General features: G+C 40.3%; 1 non-coding gene across 1 annotated transcript; it reads right to left on the reverse strand.

The window, feature by feature from the left end:
• Window positions 1–1116: 1116 nt before the first annotated feature.
• On the reverse strand, window positions 1117–1280 carry LOC142423733 (U1 spliceosomal RNA). Its single transcript, XR_012779331.1, has one exon. It is a non-coding gene; the product is annotated as a U1 spliceosomal RNA (small nuclear RNA).
• Between the last annotated feature and the right edge of the window lie 6422 nt (window positions 1281–7702).

The following is a 7702-nucleotide window of genomic DNA, read 5'->3' on the forward strand; positions in this document are numbered from 1 at the left end:
AACGGTGAAGTAGAGATAACACAAGATTAGTGATGGAGAGGAGAAAAATTTAAGGGGTAGCTAAGAACCAAGATTATGAGGTGCGTGAAGGATTGAAGGAGTATCTTACCAATGAATGTTATTTTCACCTTCAGCTCTGCATGTAATAAGCTCTCTCGAGGAGATGCTCCTGATGACCCCATGCCAGTCTGTTCTGTCGATTTCCTACCAGCGTGACAGATGAGTAATGACGCACGGAGCTCCTTTGCTCAGAGTTTTTATGCAGTTGGGTTGGGAAGACGCCCCACTGGGCTCAAAGTCTGTTTACCTACAATATCACAATGTGGCGTTCTACGGAAGAACATTTGAAAAGTCGGATGAAAGGAAATGAGTGCTCTTCCTCACCTTGAATCACACATATCAAGGGCTGAAATTTGATCCCACCCACTGGGAAGAGAGCGAGCCTGGGCCACCCAACAAAGCTTAGCCCCATTGGCTCATCCGAAGCCTCACATCCCTGCCCCCTGGGCTTGAGCACCAGGGTTCCATGGCTGCGCCCAGGATGAAAGCACTGTCCCCAGCTTGCTCTGAGGCAAAGACAGACTGCTTTTAATTAGAAGCCGGAGCTGTTGTTAGATTCGTATTTTTCTCTTTTTCTATTGCTTGATGGTATGATGTGTGTTACATATTTAATTAAAGAGGATCTAATGAGTACTCCTAACAGCCTCAGGGTCAAGAAGGCCACTGCAGAGCCTCATGCAAATGAGCCAGGGTTTATCACTTCCCTGGCGAGCGGCACTGATGTCCAAAATGGCAGTCAGCGGGAGCCCACCAGCCTTCCCACTTCCACAAGAAAATCCAAGGGAGGCAAATAAAGAGGTAAGGATGAGACCTTGCAGATTTTGTGTGTGAACATAGAAATAAGGCTAGCCACATAATGGAGGGAAGCTGACATTATAAAATGGCCCTTGGGACAATGATCAAGGCCAGAGACAAATCCAGTAGGAGCAATTCTCACATGAGCACACTTTTAGAACTAGCAAAGTGGAACAGACAAAGGGTGAAGGAAGGACAGGAAAAGGAAAACTGTGGGGAAGTTTTATTCTATGGGAAATGTGTGGTTAAATGATTTTTTTTCAGGGGATAGTGTGAATGCAGCCCCTCACTACCACAAATTATGCAGTGGATTTTCCCACGTTTGGGGAAATCGCAGGGGTCATCTCACCCAGAGTGCAATGGGTGAGCCTCGCCCTGGGAAAACCCCCTTCGTGATCATGGAATCTCCCCTGCCAGGTAAGTATTGTAAAATTATTTTTTGTATTGCTTTCTTCACCCTGGAGTCTATGTGGTGAAAATGTGAGGTAACGAATGGAAAGGTCGACTCAGAGGCAGCTTGGAAGAAACGTTTGACCATCTACTTGTATTGAAAGCTCTCTGGAGCACAGGGGCACTCTAGGACACATGGGTTCCCTGAGAGACAGAATAAACAAGATAGCAACGTCCACCCTCTCACGGTGCCTCATGTTGCCTACTAAACTTCTTCCATTATAGCTGGTATTCCAATAGAATTGTCTATTGAGTTTCTATCGAACTTTTGGAGAGTTGTTTCAATACAGAGGAGATATTCTTGTCATATTATTGTTTATCTTATTTGTGTCTATATTCCTAGCATCTTGTCTATATTCCTAGCATCTAGTACACCCTCAATAAATGATCATTTGGTGAATAAGTTAATTGATTAATAAATAAACACGAGTCAACTCAGTTTAAATTGGGGCCGATTTCATGATATTATTAAACAAATCAGACTGAACATTTGCCACAGGACGCACTGATGAATGCTTCAGAGCCCTTGTATGGTAGCAGTTATCCACTGAGCTTCAAGACATACGGTCGGCATTTCAAAACCACCAGCAGCCCCAGAGGAGAATGACCGGGTGGTTTGACTCCTTATGGAACCACAGGTCTCAGCAGCTCACAAAGGTGATGGGGCCTGGGTCACTATGAGTCAGCACCAATTTGACAGCAGTGAGTGTGAGTTAGTGTTTTAAAGAGTGAGAAACACTGACCCCTAATGTGTGCGTGTGTGTGCGCACGCGTGTGTGTGTGTGTGTGCTGGACTGATCAAGGGGGCTGCAAAAACAGTTACCCTCATTTTCTCTTGTGTTGTGGGCTATAGTACAATGGTTTTTATTTGCCAAGGGGGTGCTAAGTAATTTTTATTCTGAAAAGGAGACAGTAAGTCACATAGGTTTTAGAAACGATGCTTTTGGCTTTTAGTGAAAGTCAACAACTTTGGCAAATGAGGACTGATGTTATATGCAACTTATACAAGAAGACTTCTTTTAAAACCATGCGGAAAGTAAGAAATATCCTGCAAAATGCATTGCATTATCTTTTATTGGAACCTCGTTTGGGCTGGGGCATGGTAGAGTCAACTATTAAAGATTTTGTATTTTATTTTATTATTTTAGCTAATTGGAGACACCTGGTATTAGTTAATGTCTTAGCTAGTGCTGCTATAGCAGAAATACAACAGGTGGATGGCATTCCGAAATCTACCTTCTCACAGTGTAGGATATTTAAAATTTGGATTGAGGGCAGCTGTGGTCAGGGACGCCCTTCTGTCTCGTGGGTCAAGTCCTTGTTTCTTTTTAGCTTTTGTGCCTTGGTGAGCTTCAGGTGGCAGGACACGTCTTCCTCCTTTCCTCTTCGTCACTTTTTGTTTACAAGTTTAAACCATTCTTAATTCATTTGTTTCCTTGAGAATTGTTAACTCTCCTTACATGGAGATACGTCAGTATTCTGATAAAATATAAACAAAATGCTCTGATAAATGCATTTTGTTGTTGAACAACAAATTTTATAAACATATTTATTGTTCTAAAATTAACATATTTTGCGCACTACTGATTTTTTTGTCCTTTAAATGTGCCCAATATTTTGCTTCTTGGTTTATGTTTGTAATATGAAGCACCATGTCCTACACATGTAATAAAAAACAATTTGATGTAAAAATGTAAAAAGAGAGAGAGGACAATCTAAGATGACTGTGAGGTCATAACTTCTGTGAAATATTCTGCAAAGAAATTTCTAAAAAAGTGAATGAGACTCAGTTGCCTCAGTCCTGGGCCTCCCCTGAGGACCAGAAACCTCTGCCAATTATGTGTTCAAGTTTCAGGGGGAGGAAATAGCACAAAGAATCCCCTAAAAATCTGAGAATGTTGTGCTGCCCGGCAGGATGCCTGCAGAGATTTCCTTCCCCAGGACCACAGATGAGAGGGGTCTGGGGCAGGCTCACAGACCTGAGGTCAGAGGCAAAGAGCTGATGCCTCTGTTCCACACTTACACTGAACCAACACTGTGGAGGACACTAAAGCTTCTCCCCCTACATACTTGGGTTGAAGACTAACTAACTGCTCTCTGTCTGGATGGGAGAGATTCAGATCAATTAGTGGCTGATTCTCAATGCCTGGCTGGAACTCTTGGGGGACCAGACTGTGACAGAACACCAAGGGCTAAGTCAGCCTTTGGGGAGTGCATAACTAGGTGGACTTGTGTCCAAGAGAAAATCAGTATGGGAGTGGTTGAACATCTCCTCTTAGACTCAGGATTGAAAGTAGTATCACCTGCCTGTTGTCCCACACCCAGATAGACTCTTGGCACCTGCTGTGACACAGTCAGTGAGTGTAGTTTGAGCAGGTGCGTGGCAGTGTTTTAGAAATCGTGTCCTCTTCCCCTTCGTATTGGTCGTGTTAATCACTGCCTAGCATGCCCTGGGGACATGAGAGCCAGCCCCCACACCAGGATTGTGACAGGTGCAACAGTTGTTTCCTGTCTTCGGTTCCTGCTGATATTGGGCTAAGGTCAAACTGCCTGGTCACCCTCAGCTCTCCAGGAACTACAATTAGTAGTTGGGGGTTGCTTTGGGGTCAGAGAGGAAAAAATATATAAATAAATAAAATATCTTGACAGCATCACACATCAATTTCTGTAGACATCTGGAAACAAGAGAACACAGCTCCGTTGACTGGAACACATACAGATGTGGGCCCGCAGGAGCTCCTGGAGAAGCAAGATTCAGATCCTTCCATGAGGGAGTGCACGATGATGATATTAAGCAGCTTTGAGCAACTTAAGGAAAAACTTAATAGAAATGCAGAATAAAAAAATCAGAAGAGAAGAGGAAATAAAAGAACTCAGGAAATCACTACAAGACCAATCCAACAAAATGAATGAAAAAATTAGAAACAATCCAACAATATTTCAATAAGAATTCAAAAGGCAAACCCTAAAATAAAAGAACAAAACAGGATCAGAAGAATAGAATCCAGTATCAGTGTTCTTGAAGACAAATCTTTTCAGACAAAAATTGAAGAAAATCAAGCTATTTAAAATAAAAGTCAAAAAGACTAAATCAAACCAAAAAAAAGAATTTGGACACTATCAAAAGGAATACTTTATGTTTGATAAACATCTCAGAGCAGAAAGAAGAAATATTAACTCCAGATGAAATCGTTGACAAAATATTAAAGGGGAACTTCCCTAATAATATAACATTGAGAACTATTTAAGAAGTCAGAAAACTCCAAACAGAATGGATCCCAAATGAAAATCACCAAGACACATCATAATAAAAATAGACCAATATCCCCCGTGAATATAGACATCAAAATTTTCAATAAAATTCTAGCCAGTAGAGTTCAGTAAAGCATAAAAAAGTGCATCTTGATCAAGAAGGATACGTATCAGGTTTGCAAGGACGGTTCCATACTAAAAAAAAAAATCAGTGTAATCTGCCACATAAACAAAAGAACCATATGTTTATCTCAATCAATGCAGAAAAAGTAATAGTTGATAAAGCTCAACATTCAATAGTTGATAAAGTAAAAGTTGATGAAATTTAACATCCATTCTTGGCAAAGTAAATTACTTAATAAAATAGGAATAGAATGGAAATTCCTCAACATAATAAAGGTAATACATGCAAATCCAATGGCTAGCATCTCGCTTACTGGAGAGAGATTGAAAGCATTCCCTTTTCCACTCTTATTTTATATAGTCCTATGAGTCTTAGCCAGAGCTTTAAGATGTCAAAAAGCTATTAAAGTTATGCACATTGGCAAAGAAAAACAAAACTCTCTTTATTTGAAGATGATATAATTCTCTGTGCAGAAAATCCTAAAGATTCCATTAAAAAACTGCTAGATCTAATTGAAAGTTTGGTAATGTAGGTTTCAAAATCAAAATACAAAAATTCAAGGGATTTTTTTAATATTAAAAATGACATTGAAAAGGAAATTAAACAAACAATATTATTTAAACTGCCCCGAAGGTAAAATATTTAGGAATAAATCTTAAAACATTTCTACAAGAAACTAAAAGAGACTTACATGAATGGAAGAATGCACATGCTCTTGTGTAGGAAGACTTAATACAGTGAAAATATCAATATCATCAAAAGCACTCTGTACATCCAATGCGATTCCAATAAAAATGTCAGCACAATTCTTCAGAGAAATGAAAACAAAATGAAAAAATATTACCAAATTTATATGGAAAGGAAAGAAGCCCAGGATGACACACACACACACACACACATATAATAAAGAAAGAAAAAGGACATGGAGACCAATGGATTAGAACTGAGAACCCAGAAATAAAACCAAGTGCCTACAAAACCTGATCTTTGATAAAGGACTAAAACACACTAAGTGTAGAAGAGATGGCCTTTTTAGTTAATGGTGCTGTAAAAATTGTATTTCCACCAGTAAAAGAATGAAGCAGGACTCATACCTCATGTGTCAGCCGGGTTGACTAGAGAAACAAATTTATTGACTCTCATATATGTATAAGAACTTTCTATCAAAGAGCAATTGTATATTGAGGAAGCATCCCAGCCCACTCCAGATCAAGTCCATAAGAGGAATATTAGCCTATATGTTCTATCCTAGTCAGTAAATCCCTCTTCAGACTCATGCAGCATGCAGTGGACGCATCTCCAGAGCTCTGGATGCCATCAGCATGGCTCCATGGTCAACAGGAAGGCAAAGCAGAGAAAGAATGTGGTTTGTCTCCCAGGAGAAAAAGAGAGCAAGTTCCCAGAAGGCTCGTGAGTAGGCCACACACTAGGAGGCATCATAAGGCTGTGACCTGATTGACAGGCTAACTTCCACCACCACCCCCTTCATTCTTTTATCAAGTTGACATGAAATTGTGTAAGTATCTGTGTTAATCTGAGTTGACTAGATAAACAAATTCATAGACACTCATATATGTATAAGAAACCTTTATTTCCAAGAGCAATTGAATATTGACAAAATATCCCAGCCCAGTCCTGGTCAAATCCATAAGGCTGATATTACCCCATATGTCTGATACCAATGTATAAATTCCTCTTGAGACTCACAAATCACATGCAATGATGCTGGATTCAGGAAGATCACAGGCCACTGGGTAGAAAGTCTTGTAGACCCAGTGGTGGTGTAAGCATCTCAGTGCTGGCAGGGGTCTCCAGTGGCTCCTCCAGCTCCAGGTAACTAGCATAGCTCCACGTGTCTTGTCAGCAAGAGTATCTCCCAGGGAGTGAGCATGTGTCCTGCCTCCAGCAAGGTATTTATCCCTTTAGCACCTCCAAATGAGGTTATCAAGCTGTGATCTGATTGAGAGGCTCAACTCCACCCCTTCACTCAACAGTCTTAAAGTGACAACAGATTATGTAACTACCACATTAACACACTCCACAACATGTACAAAAAATAAACGTAAGATGGATCGAAGACCTAAATACAAGCCTGAAAACCATAAGTACCATTAGTGAAAAAAAACAGGAACAACCTTAAGGGCCCTAACACATGGCATAAATGCACTACAGAACATAAAGAAAATACCCACACTACAGAAGACAAAATATGGGACTGAGACCTTCTAAAACTGTGGCATTTATGTACAGCAAAAGACTTCAGCAAAAGGGTAAGAAGGTGCCTCACAGAGGGGGGAACTTACTGGCAATGATATATCAGATAAAGAGCTAATTTCCAAAAATCTGTAGAAAACTATATATCTTTAATAAGAAGAGTGAAAATAACCCCATCAAAAATTTGGAACAAGACATAAATGGACAATTTACTAAAGGTAATATTCAGGGGCCCAACAATCATATGAAGACATGTTCATGTTCATTAGTCACACATTAAAATTATAATACACCACCTCACACTGACATTCCTAGGAAAAAGAAAGAAGGGAGATCCTTAATGCTAGAAAGGGGATTTCAGAATTGTGCAATCACCGTGGAAAACAGCACAGTGCTTCCTTAAGCGAATGCTAATACAAATACTTCAGGATCCCAATGTCCGTCTACTTGGTATACACCCGAAAGACATAAAGAGCAAGGCACAATGGACATATGCATGCCTGTGTTCTTTGCAGCAATTTCTATTATAGCAAAAGGAAGGTGCAGTCAAAAACTCATCTGTAGAGGAATGAATAACCACACTCTGGCACATTCATGCAGTGGAAACTTACAGACTCTTAAAGAAACAAAGATGGGTCCGTCCATCCCTCATGACAGGAAAAAGTGGAGAACCTGCTCAACAATGTTCATCAGTTAACTAGGTAATGACACTATCGTTTATATTTTAGATTCAGGAAGTTTATTTATTGGTGGGCACCGGTCAGGCAGGTCACGGGACTGCCACGGTCCTCATGAATACAGGACCTG

Source organism: Tenrec ecaudatus, chromosome 12, assembly GCF_050624435.1.
Source record: "Tenrec ecaudatus isolate mTenEca1 chromosome 12, mTenEca1.hap1, whole genome shotgun sequence".
Lineage (NCBI taxonomy): Eukaryota > Metazoa > Chordata > Mammalia > Afrosoricida > Tenrecidae > Tenrec > Tenrec ecaudatus.